This window comes from Eleutherodactylus coqui, chromosome 11 (assembly GCF_035609145.1).
Source record: "Eleutherodactylus coqui strain aEleCoq1 chromosome 11, aEleCoq1.hap1, whole genome shotgun sequence".
Taxonomy (NCBI): Eukaryota; Metazoa; Chordata; class Amphibia; order Anura; family Eleutherodactylidae; genus Eleutherodactylus; species Eleutherodactylus coqui.
The window spans coordinates 56,473,032-56,488,031 of record NC_089847.1 but is presented as its reverse complement, the minus strand read 5'-3'; the positions used below and the strand labels follow the sequence as shown (position 1 = coordinate 56,488,031).

The following is a 15,000-nucleotide window of genomic DNA, read 5'->3' as shown; positions in this document are numbered from 1 at the left end:
CTGCTCTTCTATGTAAACCGGGAATATTAACAAGTATGTGGCTTGGTGTTGGTTTTTGCAAGTCACGGAAACAGTAATGTGTTCAAAGTGGAGTAAATATTGAGTGCTTTTTGCACGGCAAGCTTTCCACTGTGTTTGTCACGCAGGTTCAAATACTGCCGGCTACAATTTCTTTTGCTGATCTTCTTGATCCGTGGGAGTCAAAAAAAGCCTGCCAAATACATAACTTTCAACAAATGTGTCCCTTTGGAAATTTTCCTTAAGGCACAGATGGAATCCTTTAGATTAAATGTTTGCTGAAGTGATGGAAAGGGGTCAGAGTGTGGAAACTATCTAGTGCCTTTTGGACGACCATCTTTTCTCCAGTACAACTTTTCTAGGTATATTACTCCCTCCTTTTAGGCTGATTTTAAATCAGTGTGAGGTTCCATGGTGTAATGGTTAGCACTCTGGACTTTGAATCCAGCGATCCGAGTTCAAATCTTGGTGGAACCTCCATAATCACTTTAGCTGCACATGCCTTCTCTGACTTTTGCTAATGCTGTATAGTCATAGGCCCAAGCCCATTTCTAGAGTAGCTATGAGGCTTCTCATGTGTAGTTGTGGCCGAGCGGTTAAGGCGATGGACTAGAAATCCATTGAAGTCTCCCCGCGCAGGTTCAAATTCTGCCGACTACGTTAATATTTGCTGCTCTTCTATGTAAACCGGGAATATTAACAAGTATGTGGCTTGGTGTTGGTTTTTGCAAGTCACGGAAACAGTAATGTGTTCAAAGTGGAGTAAATATTGAGTGCTTTTTGCACGGCAAGCTTTCCACTGTGTTTGTCACGCAGGTTGAAATACTGCCGGCTACAATTTCTTTTGCTGATCTTCTTGATCCGTGGGAGTCAAAAAAAGCCTGCCAAATACATAACTTTCAACAAATGTGTCCCTTTGGAAATTTTCCTTAAGGCACAGATGGAATCCTTTAGATTAAATGTTTGCTGAAGTGATGGAAAGGGGTCAGAGTGTGGAAACTATCTAGTGCCTTTTGGACGACCATCTTTTCTCCAGTACAACTTTTCTAGGTATATTACTCCCTCCTTTTAGGCTGATTTTAAATCAGTGTGAGGTTCCATGGTGTAATGGTTAGCACTCTGGACTTTGAATCCAGCGATCCGAGTTCAAATCTCGGTGGAACCTCCATAATCACTTTAGCCGCACATGCCTTCTCTGACTTTTGCTAATGCTGTATAGTCATAGGCCCAAGCCCATTTCTAGAGTAGCTATGAGGCTTCTCATGTGTAGTTGTGGCCGAGCGGTTAAGGCGATGGACTAGAAATCCATTGAAGTCTCCCCGCGCAGGTTCAAATTCTGCCGACTACGTTAATATTTGCTGCTCTTCTATGTAAACCGGGAATATTAACAAGTATGTGGCTTGGTGTTGGTTTTTGCAAGTCACGGAAACAGTAATGTGTTCAAAGTGGAGTAAATATTGAGTGCTTTTTGCACGGCAAGCTTTCCACTGTGTTTGTCACGCAGGTTCAAATACTGCCGGCTACAATTTCTTTTGCTGATCTTCTTGATCCGTGGGAGTCAAAAAAAGCCTGCCAAATACATAACTTTCAACAAATGTGTCCCTTTGGAAATTTTCCTTAAGGCACAGATGGAATCCTTTAGATTAAATGTTTGCTGAAGTGATGGAAAGGGGTCAGAGTGTGGAAACTATCTAGTGCCTTTTGGACGACAATCTTTTCTCCAGTACAACTTTTCTAGGTATATTACTCCCTCCTTTTAGGCTGATTTAAACTCAGTTTGTGGTTCCATGGTGTAATGGTTAGCACTCTGGACTTTGAATCCAGCGATCCGAGTTCAAATCTTGGTGGAACCTCCATAATCACTTTAGCTGCACATGCCTTCTCTGACTTTTGCTAATGCTGTATAGTCATAGGCCCAAGCCCATTTCTAGAGTAGCTATGAGGCTTCTCATGTGTAGTTGTGGCCGAGCGGTTAAGGCGATGGACTAGAAATCCATTGAAGTCTCCCCGCGCAGGTTCAAATTCTGACGACTACGTTAATATTTGCTGCTCTTCTATGTAAACCGGGAATATTAACAAGTATGTGGCTTGGTGTTGGTTTTTGCAAGTCACGGAAACAGTAATGTGTTCAAAGTGGAGTAAATATTGAGTGCTTTTTGCACGGCAAGCTTTCCACTGCGTTTGTCACGCAGGTTCAAATACTGCCAGCTACAATTTCTTTTGCTGATCTTCTTGATCCGTGGGAGTCAAAAAAAGCCTGCCAAATACGTAACTTTCAACAAATGTGTCCCTTTGGAAATTTTCCTTAAGGCACAGATGGAATCCTTTAGATTAAATGTTTGCTGAAGTGATGGAAAGGGGTCAGAGTGTGGAAACTATCTAGTGCCTTTTGGACGACAATCTTTTCTCCAGTACAACTTTTCTAGGTATATTGCTCCCTCCTTTTAGGCTGATTTTAACTCAGTGTGTGGTTCCATGGTGTAATGGTTAGCACTCTGGACTTTGAATCCAGCGAACCGAGTTCAAATCTCGGTGGAACCTCCATAATCACTTTAGCCGCACATGCCTTCTCTGACTTTTGCTAATGCTGTATAGTCATAGGCCCAAGCCCATTTCTAGAGTAGCTATGAGGCTTCTCATGTGTAGTTGTGGCCGAGCGGTTAAGGCGATGGACTAGAAATTCATTGAAGTCTCCCCGCGCAGCTTCAAATTCTGCCGACTACGTTAATATTTGCTGCTCTTCTATGTAAACCGGGAATATTAACAAGTATGTGGCTTGGTGTTGGTTTTTGCAAGTCACGGAAACAGTAATGTGTTCAAAGTGGAGTAAATATTGAGTGCTTTTTGCACGGCAAGCTTTCCACTGCGTTTGTCACGCAGGTTCAAATACTGCCAGCTACAATTTCTTTTGCTGATCTTCTTGATCCGTGGGAGTCAAAAAAAGCCTGCCAAATACGTAACTTTCAACAAATGTGTCCCTTTGGAAATTTTCCTTAAGGCACAGATGGAATCCTTTAGATTAAATGTTTGCTGAAGTGATGGAAAGGGGTCAGAGTGTGGAAACTATCTAGTGCCTTTTGGACGACAATCTTTTCTCCAGTACAACTTTTCTAGGTATATTGCTCCCTCCTTTTAGGCTGATTTTAACTCAGTGTGTGGTTCCATGGTGTAATGGTTAGCACTCTGGACTTTGAATCCAGCGATCCGAGTTCAAATCTCGGTGGAACCTCCATAATCGCTTTAGCCGCACATGCCTTCTCTGACTTTTGCTAATGCTGTATAGTCATAGGCCCAAGCCCATTTCTAGAGTAGCTATGAGGCTTCTCATGTGTAGTTGTGGCCGAGCGGTTAAGGCGATGGACTAGAAATCCATTGAAGTCTCACCGCGCAGGTTCAAATTCTGCCGACTACGTTAATATTTGCTGCTCTTCTATGTAAACCGGGAATATTAACAAGTATGTGGCTTGGTGTTGGTTTTTGCAAGTCACGGAAACAGTAATGTGTTCAAAGTGGAGTAAATATTGAGTGCTTTTTGCACGGCAAGCTTTCCACTGTGTTTGTCACGCAGGTTGAAATACTGCCGGCTACAATTTCTTTTGCTGATCTTCTTGATCCGTGGGAGTCAAAAAAAGCCTGCCAAATACATAACTTTCAACAAATGTGTCCCTTTGGAAATTTTCCTTAAGGCACAGATGGAATCCTTTAGATTAAATGTTTGCTGAAGTGATGGAAAGGGGTCAGAGTGTGGAAACTATCTAGTGCCTTTTGGACGACCATCTTTTCTCCAGTACAACTTTTCTAGGTATATTACTCCCTCCTTTTAGGCTGATTTTAAATCAGTGTGAGGTTCCATGGTGTAATGGTTAGCACTCTGGACTTTGAATCCAGCGATCCGAGTTCAAATCTCGGTGGAACCTCCATAATCACTTTAGCCGCACATGCCTTCTCTGACTTTTGCTAATGCTGTATAGTCATAGGCCCAAGCCCATTTCTAGAGTAGCTATGAGGCTTCTCATGTGTAGTTGTGGCCGAGCGGTTAAGGCGATGGACTAGAAATCCATTGAAGTCTCCCCGCGCAGGTTCAAATTCTGCCGACTACGTTAATATTTGCTGCTCTTCTATGTAAACCGGGAATATTAACAAGTATGTGGCTTGGTGTTGGTTTTTGCAAGTCACGGAAACAGTAATGTGTTCAAAGTGGAGTAAATATTGAGTGCTTTTTGCACGGCAAGCTTTCCACTGTGTTTGTCACGCAGGTTGAAATACTGCCGGCTACAATTTCTTTTGCTGATCTTCTTGATCCGTGGGAGTCAAAAAAAGCCTGCCAAATACATAACTTTCAACAAATGTGTCCCTTTGGAAATTTTCCTTAAGGCACAGATGGAATCCTTTAGATTAAATGTTTGCTGAAGTGATGGAAAGGGGTCAGAGTGTGGAAACTATCTAGTGCCTTTTGGACGACCATCTTTTCTCCAGTACAACTTTTCTAGGTATATTACTCCCTCCTTTTAGGCTGATTTTAAATCAGTGTGAGGTTCCATGGTGTAATGGTTAGCACTCTGGACTTTGAATCCAGCGATCCGAGTTCAAATCTCGGTGGAACCTCCATAATCACTTTAGCCGCACATGCCTTCTCTGACTTTTGCTAATGCTGTATAGTCATAGGCCCAAGCCCATTTCTAGAGTAGCTATGAGGCTTCTCATGTGTAGTTGTGGCCGAGCGGTTAAGGCGATGGACTAGAAATCCATTGAAGTCTCCCCGCGCAGGTTCAAATTCTGCCGACTACGTTAATATTTGCTGCTCTTCTATGTAAACCGGGAATATTAACAAGTATGTGGCTTGGTGTTGGTTTTTGCAAGTCACGGAAACAGTAATGTGTTCAAAGTGGAGTAAATATTGAGTGCTTTTTGCACGGCAAGCTTTCCACTGTGTTTGTCACGCAGGTTCAAATACTGCCGGCTACAATTTCTTTTGCTGATCTTCTTGATCCGTGGGAGTCAAAAAAAGCCTGCCAAATACATAACTTTCAACAAATGTGTCCCTTTGGAAATTTTCCTTAAGGCACAGATGGAATCCTTTAGATTAAATGTTTGCTGAAGTGATGGAAAGGGGTCAGAGTGTGGAAACTATCTAGTGCCTTTTGGACGACAATCTTTTCTCCAGTACAACTTTTCTAGGTATATTACTCCCTCCTTTTAGGCTGATTTAAACTCAGTTTGTGGTTCCATGGTGTAATGGTTAGCACTCTGGACTTTGAATCCAGCGATCCGAGTTCAAATCTTGGTGGAACCTCCATAATCACTTTAGCTGCACATGCCTTCTCTGACTTTTGCTAATGCTGTATAGTCATAGGCCCAAGCCCATTTCTAGAGTAGCTATGAGGCTTCTCATGTGTAGTTGTGGCCGAGCGGTTAAGGCGATGGACTAGAAATCCATTGAAGTCTCCCCGCGCAGGTTCAAATTCTGACGACTACGTTAATATTTGCTGCTCTTCTATGTAAACCGGGAATATTAACAAGTATGTGGCTTGGTGTTGGTTTTTGCAAGTCACGGAAACAGTAATGTGTTCAAAGTGGAGTAAATATTGAGTGCTTTTTGCACGGCAAGCTTTCCACTGCGTTTGTCACGCAGGTTCAAATACTGCCAGCTACAATTTCTTTTGCTGATCTTCTTGATCCGTGGGAGTCAAAAAAAGCCTGCCAAATACGTAACTTTCAACAAATGTGTCCCTTTGGAAATTTTCCTTAAGGCACAGATGGAATCCTTTAGATTAAATGTTTGCTGAAGTGATGGAAAGGGGTCAGAGTGTGGAAACTATCTAGTGCCTTTTGGACGACAATCTTTTCTCCAGTACAACTTTTCTAGGTATATTGCTCCCTCCTTTTAGGCTGATTTTAACTCAGTGTGTGGTTCCATGGTGTAATGGTTAGCACTCTGGACTTTGAATCCAGCGATCTGAGTTCAAATCTCGGTGGAACCTCCATAATCACTTTAGCTGCACATGCCTTCTCTGACTTTTGCTAATGCTGTATAGTCTTAGGCCCAAGCCCATTTCTAGAGTAGCTATGAGGCTTCTCATGTGTAGTTGTGGCCGAGCGGTTAAGGCGATGGACTAGAAATCCATTGAAGTCTCCCCGCGCAGGTTCAAATTCTGCCGACTACGTTAATATTTGCTGCTCTTCTATGTAAACCGGGAATATTAACAAGTATGTGGCTTGGTGTTGGTTTTTGCAAGTCACGGAAACAGTAATGTGTTCAAAGTGGAGTAAATATTGAGTGCTTTTTGCACGGCAAGCTTTCCACTGCGTTTGTCACGCAGGTTCAAATACTGCCGGCTACAATTTCTTTTGCTGTTCTTCTTGATCCGTGGGAGTCAAAAAAAGCCTGCCAAATACATAACTTTCAACAAATGTGTCCCTTTGGAAATTTTCCTTAAGGCACAGATGGAATCCTTTAGATTAAATGTTTGCTGAAGTGATGGAAAGGGGTCAGAGTGTGGAAACTATCTAGTGCCTTTTGGACGACAATCTTTTCTCCAGTACAACTTTTCTAGGTATATTGCTCCCTCCTTTTAGGCTGATTTTAAATCAGTGTGTGGTTCCATGGTGTAATGGTTAGCACTCTGGACTTTGAATCCAGCGATCCGAGTTCAAATCTCGGTGGAACCTCCATAATCGCTTTAGCCGCACATGCCTTCTCTGACTTTTGCTAATGCTGTATAGTCATAGGCCCAAGCCCATTTCTAGAGTAGCTATGAGGCTTCTCATGTGTAGTTGTGGCCGAGCGGTTAAGGCGATGGACTAGAAATCCATTGAAGTCTCACCGCGCAGGTTCAAATTCTGCCGACTACGTTAATATTTGCTGCTCTTCTATGTAAACCGGGAATATTAACAAGTATGTGGCTTGGTGTTGGTTTTTGCAAGTCACGGAAACAGTAATGTGTTCAAAGTGGAGTAAATATTGAGTGCTTTTTGCACGGCAAGCTTTCCACTGTGTTTGTCACGCAGGTTGAAATACTGCCGGCTACAATTTCTTTTGCTGATCTTCTTGATCCGTGGGAGTCAAAAAAAGCCTGCCAAATACGTAACTTTCAACAAATGTGTCCCTTTGGAAATTTTCCTTAAGGCACAGATGGAATCCTTTAGATTAAATGTTTGCTGAAGTGATGGAAAGGGGTCAGAGTGTGGAAACTATCTAGTGCCTTTTGGACGACAATCTTTTCTCCAGTACAACTTTTCTAGGTATATTGCTCCCTCCTTTTAGGCTGATTTTAACTCAGTGTGTGGTTCCATGGTGTAATGGTTAGCACTCTGGACTTTGAATCCAGCGATCTGAGTTCAAATCTCGGTGGAACCTCCATAATCACTTTAGCTGCACATGCCTTCTCTGACTTTTGCTAATGCTGTATAGTCTTAGGCCCAAGCCCATTTCTAGAGTAGCTATGAGGCTTCTCATGTGTAGTTGTGGCCGAGCGGTTAAGGCGATGGACTAGAAATCCATTGAAGTCTCCCCGCGCAGGTTCAAATTCTGCCGACTACGTTAATATTTGCTGCTCTTCTATGTAAACCGGGAATATTAACAAGTATGTGGCTTGGTGTTGGTTTTTGCAAGTCACGGAAACAGTAATGTGTTCAAAGTGGAGTAAATATTGAGTGCTTTTTGCACGGCAAGCTTTCCACTGCGTTTGTCACGCAGGTTCAAATACTGCCGGCTACAATTTCTTTTGCTGTTCTTCTTGATCCGTGGGAGTCAAAAAAAGCCTGCCAAATACATAACTTTCAACAAATGTGTCCCTTTGGAAATTTTCCTTAAGGCACAGATGGAATCCTTTAGATTAAATGTTTGCTGAAGTGATGGAAAGGGGTCAGAGTGTGGAAACTATCTAGTGCCTTTTGGACGACAATCTTTTCTCCAGTACAACTTTTCTAGGTATATTGCTCCCTCCTTTTAGGCTGATTTTAAATCAGTGTGTGGTTCCATGGTGTAATGGTTAGCACTCTGGACTTTGAATCCAGCGATCCGAGTTCAAATCTCGGTGGAACCTCCATAATCGCTTTAGCCGCACATGCCTTCTCTGACTTTTGCTAATGCTGTATAGTCATAGGCCCAAGCCCATTTCTAGAGTAGCTATGAGGCTTCTCATGTGTAGTTGTGGCCGAGCGGTTAAGGCGATGGACTAGAAATCCATTGAAGTCTCACCGCGCAGGTTCAAATTCTGCCGACTACGTTAATATTTGCTGCTCTTCTATGTAAACCGGGAATATTAACAAGTATGTGGCTTGGTGTTGGTTTTTGCAAGTCACGGAAACAGTAATGTGTTCAAAGTGGAGTAAATATTGAGTGCTTTTTGCACGGCAAGCTTTCCACTGTGTTTGTCACGCAGGTTGAAATACTGCCGGCTACAATTTCTTTTGCTGATCTTCTTGATCCGTGGGAGTCAAAAAAAGCCTGCCAAATACATAACTTTCAACAAATGTGTCCCTTTGGAAATTTTCCTTAAGGCACAGATGGAATCCTTTAGATTAAATGTTTGCTGAAGTGATGGAAAGGGGTCAGAGTGTGGAAACTATCTAGTGCCTTTTGGACGACCATCTTTTCTCCAGTACAACTTTTCTAGGTATATTACTCCCTCCTTTTAGGCTGATTTTAAATCAGTGTGAGGTTCCATGGTGTAATGGTTAGCACTCTGGACTTTGAATCCAGCGATCCGAGTTCAAATCTCGGTGGAACCTCCATAATCACTTTAGCCGCACATGCCTTCTCTGACTTTTGCTAATGCTGTATAGTCATAGGCCCAAGCCCATTTCTAGAGTAGCTATGAGGCTTCTCATGTGTAGTTGTGGCCGAGCGGTTAAGGCGATGGACTAGAAATCCATTGAAGTCTCCCCGCGCAGGTTCAAATTCTGCCGACTACGTTAATATTTGCTGCTCTTCTATGTAAACCGGGAATATTAACAAGTATGTGGCTTGGTGTTGGTTTTTGCAAGTCACGGAAACAGTAATGTGTTCAAAGTGGAGTAAATATTGAGTGCTTTTTGCACGGCAAGCTTTCCACTGCGTTTGTCACGCAGGTTCAAATACTGCCAGCTACAATTTCTTTTGCTGATCTTCTTGATCCGTGGGAGTCAAAAAAAGCCTGCCAAATACGTAACTTTCAACAAATGTGTCCCTTTGGAAATTTTCCTTAAGGCACAGATGGAATCCTTTAGATTAAATGTTTGCTGAAGTGATGGAAAGGGGTCAGAGTGTGGAAACTATCTAGTGCCTTTTGGACGACAATCTTTTCTCCAGTACAACTTTTCTAGGTATATTGCTCCCTCCTTTTAGGCTGATTTTAACTCAGTGTGTGGTTCCATGGTGTAATGGTTAGCACTCTGGACTTTGAATCCAGCGATCCGAGTTCAAATCTCGGTGGAACCTCCATAATCGCTTTAGCCGCACATGCCTTCTCTGACTTTTGCTAATGCTGTATAGTCATAGGCCCAAGCCCATTTCTAGAGTAGCTATGAGGCTTCTCATGTGTAGTTGTGGCCGAGCGGTTAAGGCGATGGACTAGAAATCCATTGAAGTCTCACCGCGCAGGTTCAAATTCTGCCGACTACGTTAATATTTGCTGCTCTTCTATGTAAACCGGGAATATTAACAAGTATGTGGCTTGGTGTTGGTTTTTGCAAGTCACGGAAACAGTAATGTGTTCAAAGTGGAGTAAATATTGAGTGCTTTTTGCACGGCAAGCTTTCCACTGTGTTTGTCACGCAGGTTGAAATACTGCCGGCTACAATTTCTTTTGCTGATCTTCTTGATCCGTGGGAGTCAAAAAAAGCCTGCCAAATACATAACTTTCAACAAATGTGTCCCTTTGGAAATTTTCCTTAAGGCACAGATGGAATCCTTTAGATTAAATGTTTGCTGAAGTGATGGAAAGGGGTCAGAGTGTGGAAACTATCTAGTGCCTTTTGGACGACCATCTTTTCTCCAGTACAACTTTTCTAGGTATATTACTCCCTCCTTTTAGGCTGATTTTAAATCAGTGTGAGGTTCCATGGTGTAATGGTTAGCACTCTGGACTTTGAATCCAGCGATCCGAGTTCAAATCTCGGTGGAACCTCCATAATCACTTTAGCCGCACATGCCTTCTCTGACTTTTGCTAATGCTGTATAGTCATAGGCCCAAGCCCATTTCTAGAGTAGCTATGAGGCTTCTCATGTGTAGTTGTGGCCGAGCGGTTAAGGCGATGGACTAGAAATCCATTGAAGTCTCCCCGCGCAGGTTCAAATTCTGCCGACTACGTTAATATTTGCTGCTCTTCTATGTAAACCGGGAATATTAACAAGTATGTGGCTTGGTGTTGGTTTTTGCAAGTCACGGAAACAGTAATGTGTTCAAAGTGGAGTAAATATTGAGTGCTTTTTGCACGGCAAGCTTTCCACTGTGTTTGTCACGCAGGTTCAAATACTGCCGGCTACAATTTCTTTTGCTGATCTTCTTGATCCGTGGGAGTCAAAAAAAGCCTGCCAAATACATAACTTTCAACAAATGTGTCCCTTTGGAAATTTTCCTTAAGGCACAGATGGAATCCTTTAGATTAAATGTTTGCTGAAGTGATGGAAAGGGGTCAGAGTGTGGAAACTATCTAGTGCCTTTTGGACGACAATCTTTTCTCCAGTACAACTTTTCTAGGTATATTACTCCCTCCTTTTAGGCTGATTTAAACTCAGTTTGTGGTTCCATGGTGTAATGGTTAGCACTCTGGACTTTGAATCCAGCGATCCGAGTTCAAATCTTGGTGGAACCTCCATAATCACTTTAGCTGCACATGCCTTCTCTGACTTTTGCTAATGCTGTATAGTCATAGGCCCAAGCCCATTTCTAGAGTAGCTATGAGGCTTCTCATGTGTAGTTGTGGCCGAGCGGTTAAGGCGATGGACTAGAAATCCATTGAAGTCTCCCCGCGCAGGTTCAAATTCTGACGACTACGTTAATATTTGCTGCTCTTCTATGTAAACCGGGAATATTAACAAGTATGTGGCTTGGTGTTGGTTTTTGCAAGTCACGGAAACAGTAATGTGTTCAAAGTGGAGTAAATATTGAGTGCTTTTTGCACGGCAAGCTTTCCACTGCGTTTGTCACGCAGGTTCAAATACTGCCAGCTACAATTTCTTTTGCTGATCTTCTTGATCCGTGGGAGTCAAAAAAAGCCTGCCAAATACGTAACTTTCAACAAATGTGTCCCTTTGGAAATTTTCCTTAAGGCACAGATGGAATCCTTTAGATTAAATGTTTGCTGAAGTGATGGAAAGGGGTCAGAGTGTGGAAACTATCTAGTGCCTTTTGGACGACAATCTTTTCTCCAGTACAACTTTTCTAGGTATATTGCTCCCTCCTTTTAGGCTGATTTTAACTCAGTGTGTGGTTCCATGGTGTAATGGTTAGCACTCTGGACTTTGAATCCAGCGATCCGAGTTCAAATCTCGGTGGAACCTCCATAATCACTTTAGCTGCACATGCCTTCTCTGACTTTTGCTAATGCTGTATAGTCATAGGCCCAAGCCCATTTCTAGAGTAGCTATGAGGCTTCTCATGTGTAGTTGTGGCTGAGCGGTTAAGGCGATGGACTAGAAATCCATTGAAGTCTCCCCGCGCAGGTTCAAATTCTGCCGACTACGTTAATATTTGCTGCTCTTCTATGTAAACCGGGAATATTAACAAGTATGTGGCTTGGTGTTGGTTTTTGCAAGTCACGGAAACAGTAATGTGTTCAAAGTGGAGTAAATATTGAGTGCTTTTTGCACGGCAAGCTTTCCACTGCGTTTGTCACGCAGGTTCAAATACTGCCGGCTACAATTTCTTTTGCTGTTCTTCTTGATCCGTGGGAGTCAAAAAAAGCCTGCCAAATACATAACTTTCAACAAATGTGTCCCTTTGGAAATTTTCCTTAAGGCACAGATGGAATCCTTTAGATTAAATGTTTGCTGAAGTGATGGAAAGGGGTCAGAGTGTGGAAACTATCTAGTGCCTTTTGGACGACAATCTTTTCTCCAGTACAACTTTTCTAGGTATATTGCTCCCTCCTTTTAGGCTGATTTTAACTCAGTGTGTGGTTCCATGGTGTAATGGTTAGCACTCTGGACTTTGAATCCAGCGATCCGAGTTCAAATCTCGGTGGAACCTCCATAATCGCTTTAGCCGCACATGCCTTCTCTGACTTTTGCTAATGCTGTATAGTCATAGGCCCAAGCCCATTTCTAGAGTAGCTATGAGGCTTCTCATGTGTAGTTGTGGCCGAGCGGTTAAGGCGATGGACTAGAAATCCATTGAAGTCTCACCGCGCAGGTTCAAATTCTGCCGACTACGTTAATATTTGCTGCTCTTCTATGTAAACCGGGAATATTAACAAGTATGTGGCTTGGTGTTGGTTTTTGCAAGTCACGGAAACAGTAATGTGTTCAAAGTGGAGTAAATATTGAGTGCTTTTTGCACGGCAAGCTTTCCACTGTGTTTGTCACGCAGGTTCAAATACTGCCGGCTACAATTTCTTTTGCTGATCTTCTTGATCCGTGGGAGTCAAAAAAAGCCTGCCAAATACATAACTTTCAACAAATGTGTCCCTTTGGAAATTTTCTTTAAGGCACAGATGGAATCCTTTAGATTAAATGTTTGCTGAAGTGATGGAAAGGGGTCAGAGTGTGGAAACTATCTAGTGCCTTTTGGACGACAATCTTTTCTCCAGTACAACTTTTCTAGGTATATTGCTCCATCCTTTTAGGCTGATTTTAAATCAGTGTGTGGTTCCATGGTGTAATGGTTAGCACTGTGGACTTTGAATCCAGCGAACCGAGTTCAAATCTCGGTGGAACCTCCATAATCACTTTAGCCGCACATGCCTTCTCTGACTTTTGCTAATGCTGTATAGTCATAGGCCCAAGCCCATTTCTAGAGTAGCTATGAGGCTTCTCATGTGTAGTTGTGGCCGAGCGGTTAAGGCGATGGACTAGAAATTCATTGAAGTCTCCCCGCGCAGCTTCAAATTCTGCCGACTACGTTAATATTTGCTGCTCTTCTATGTAAACCGGGAATATTAACAAGTATGTGGCTTGGTGTTGGTTTTTGCAAGTCACGGAAACAGTAATGTGTTCAAAGTGGAGTAAATATTGAGTGCTTTTTGCACGGCAAGCTTTCCACTGCGTTTGTCACGCAGGTTCAAATACTGCCAGCTACCATTTCTTTTGCTGATCTTCTTGATCCGTGGGAGTCAAAAAAAGCCTGCCAAATACGTAACTTTCAACAAATGTGTCCCTTTGGAAATTTTCCTTAAGGCACAGATGGAATCCTTTAGATTAAATGTTTGCTGAAGTGATGGAAAGGGGTCAGAGTGTGGAAACTATCTAGTGCCTTTTGGACGACAATCTTTTCTCCAGTACAACTTTTCTAGGTATATTGCTCCCTCCTTTTAGGCTGATTTTAACTCAGTGTGTGGTTCCATGGTGTAATGGTTAGCGCTCTGGACTTTGAATCCAGCGATCCGAGTTCAAATCTCGGTGGAACCTCCATAATCATTTTAGCTGCACATGCCTTCTCTGACTTTTGCTAATGCTGTATAGTCATAGGCCCAAGCCCATTTCTAGAGTAGCTATGAGGCTTCTCATGTGTAGTTGTGGCCGAGCGGTTAAGGCGATGGACTAGAAATCCATTGAAGTCTCCCCGCGCAGGTTCAAATTCTGCCGACTACGTTAATATTTGCTGCTCTTCTATGTAAACCGGGAATATTAACAAGTATGTGGCTTGGTGTTGGTTTTTGCAAGTCACGGAAACAGTAATGTGTTCAAAGTGGAGTAAATATTGAGTGCTTTTTGCACGGCAAGCTTTCCACTGCGTTTGTCACGCAGGTTCAAATACTGCCGGCTACAATTTCTTTTGCTGTTCTTCTTGTTCCGTGGGAGTCAAAAAAAGCCTGCCAAATACATAACTTTCAACAAATGTGTCCCTTTGGAAATTTTCCTTAAGGCACAGATGGAATCCTTTAGATTAAATGTTTGCTGAAGTGATGGAAAGGGGTCAGAGTGTGGAAACTATCTAGTGCCTTTTGGACGACAATCTTTTCTCCAGTACAACTTTTCTAGGTATATTGCTCCCTCCTTTTAGGCTGATTTTAACTCAGTGTGTGGTTCCATGGTGTAATGGTTAGCACTGTGGACTTTGAATCCAGCGAACCGAGTTCAAATCTCGGTGGAACCTCCATAATCACTTTAGCCGCACATGCCTTCTCTGACTTTTGCTAATGCTGTATAGTCATAGGCCCAAGCCCATTTCTAGAGTAGCTATGAGGCTTCTCATGTGTAGTTGTGGCCGAGCGGTTAAGGCGATGGACTAGAAATTCATTGAAGTCTCCCCGCGCAGCTTCAAATTCTGCCGACTACGTTAATATTTGCTGCTCTTCTATGTAAACCGGGAATATTAACAAGTATGTGGCTTGGTGTTGGTTTTTGCAAGTCACGGAAACAGTAATGTGTTCAAAGTGGAGTAAATATTGAGTGCTTTTTGCACGGCAAGCTTTCCACTGCGTTTGTCACGCAGGTTCAAATACTGCCAGCTACAATTTCTTTTGCTGATCTTCTTGATCCGTGGGAGTCAAAAAAAGCCTGCCAAATACGTAACTTTCAACAAATGTGTCCCTTTGGAAATTTTCCTTAAGGCACAGATGGAATCCTTTAGATTAAATGTTTGCTGAAGTGATGGAAAGGGGTCAGAGTGTGGAAACTATCTAGTGCCTTTTGGACGACAATCTTTTCTCCAGTACAACTTTTCTAGGTATATTGCTCCCTCCTTTTAGGCTGATTTTAACTCAGTGTGTGGTTCCATGGTGTAATGGTTAGCACTCTGGACTTTGAATCCAGCGATCCGAGTTCAAATCTCGGTGGAACCTCCATAATCACTTTAGCTGCACATGCCTTCTCTGACTTTTGCTAATGCTGTATAGTCA

At 42.7% G+C, this 15,000-nt stretch overlaps 16 non-coding genes across 16 annotated transcripts; all 16 read left to right on the top strand.

Annotated features, from left to right (window-relative positions):
- The first annotated feature begins 1,111 nt into the window (after window positions 1-1,111).
- TRNAQ-UUG (transfer RNA glutamine (anticodon UUG)) lies at window positions 1,112-1,183 on the top strand. The gene has a single exon. It is a non-coding gene; the product is annotated as a tRNA-Gln (tRNA).
- A 1,304-nt stretch (window positions 1,184-2,487) lies between these two features.
- Window positions 2,488-2,559, top strand: TRNAQ-UUG (transfer RNA glutamine (anticodon UUG)). Its single transcript has one exon. It is a non-coding gene; the product is annotated as a tRNA-Gln (tRNA).
- Window positions 2,560-3,175: 616 nt separating this feature from the next.
- TRNAQ-UUG (transfer RNA glutamine (anticodon UUG)) lies at window positions 3,176-3,247 on the top strand. The gene has a single exon. It is a non-coding gene; the product is annotated as a tRNA-Gln (tRNA).
- A 616-nt stretch (window positions 3,248-3,863) lies between these two features.
- TRNAQ-UUG (transfer RNA glutamine (anticodon UUG)) lies at window positions 3,864-3,935 on the top strand. Its single transcript has one exon. It is a non-coding gene; the product is annotated as a tRNA-Gln (tRNA).
- Window positions 3,936-4,551: 616 nt separating this feature from the next.
- On the top strand, window positions 4,552-4,623 carry TRNAQ-UUG (transfer RNA glutamine (anticodon UUG)). The gene has a single exon. It is a non-coding gene; the product is annotated as a tRNA-Gln (tRNA).
- A 1,304-nt stretch (window positions 4,624-5,927) lies between these two features.
- TRNAQ-UUG (transfer RNA glutamine (anticodon UUG)) lies at window positions 5,928-5,999 on the top strand. The gene has a single exon. It is a non-coding gene; the product is annotated as a tRNA-Gln (tRNA).
- Window positions 6,000-6,615: 616 nt separating this feature from the next.
- Window positions 6,616-6,687, top strand: TRNAQ-UUG (transfer RNA glutamine (anticodon UUG)). Its single transcript has one exon. It is a non-coding gene; the product is annotated as a tRNA-Gln (tRNA).
- Window positions 6,688-7,303: 616 nt separating this feature from the next.
- Window positions 7,304-7,375, top strand: TRNAQ-UUG (transfer RNA glutamine (anticodon UUG)). Its single transcript has one exon. It is a non-coding gene; the product is annotated as a tRNA-Gln (tRNA).
- Window positions 7,376-7,991: 616 nt separating this feature from the next.
- Window positions 7,992-8,063, top strand: TRNAQ-UUG (transfer RNA glutamine (anticodon UUG)). The gene has a single exon. It is a non-coding gene; the product is annotated as a tRNA-Gln (tRNA).
- Window positions 8,064-8,679: 616 nt separating this feature from the next.
- Window positions 8,680-8,751, top strand: TRNAQ-UUG (transfer RNA glutamine (anticodon UUG)). Its single transcript has one exon. It is a non-coding gene; the product is annotated as a tRNA-Gln (tRNA).
- Window positions 8,752-9,367: 616 nt separating this feature from the next.
- TRNAQ-UUG (transfer RNA glutamine (anticodon UUG)) lies at window positions 9,368-9,439 on the top strand. Its single transcript has one exon. It is a non-coding gene; the product is annotated as a tRNA-Gln (tRNA).
- Window positions 9,440-10,055: 616 nt separating this feature from the next.
- Window positions 10,056-10,127, top strand: TRNAQ-UUG (transfer RNA glutamine (anticodon UUG)). The gene has a single exon. It is a non-coding gene; the product is annotated as a tRNA-Gln (tRNA).
- Window positions 10,128-11,431: 1,304 nt separating this feature from the next.
- On the top strand, window positions 11,432-11,503 carry TRNAQ-UUG (transfer RNA glutamine (anticodon UUG)). Its single transcript has one exon. It is a non-coding gene; the product is annotated as a tRNA-Gln (tRNA).
- A 616-nt stretch (window positions 11,504-12,119) lies between these two features.
- TRNAQ-UUG (transfer RNA glutamine (anticodon UUG)) lies at window positions 12,120-12,191 on the top strand. Its single transcript has one exon. It is a non-coding gene; the product is annotated as a tRNA-Gln (tRNA).
- Window positions 12,192-13,495: 1,304 nt separating this feature from the next.
- TRNAQ-UUG (transfer RNA glutamine (anticodon UUG)) lies at window positions 13,496-13,567 on the top strand. The gene has a single exon. It is a non-coding gene; the product is annotated as a tRNA-Gln (tRNA).
- A 1,304-nt stretch (window positions 13,568-14,871) lies between these two features.
- Window positions 14,872-14,943, top strand: TRNAQ-UUG (transfer RNA glutamine (anticodon UUG)). Its single transcript has one exon. It is a non-coding gene; the product is annotated as a tRNA-Gln (tRNA).
- The last annotated feature ends 57 nt before the right edge of the window (window positions 14,944-15,000 follow it).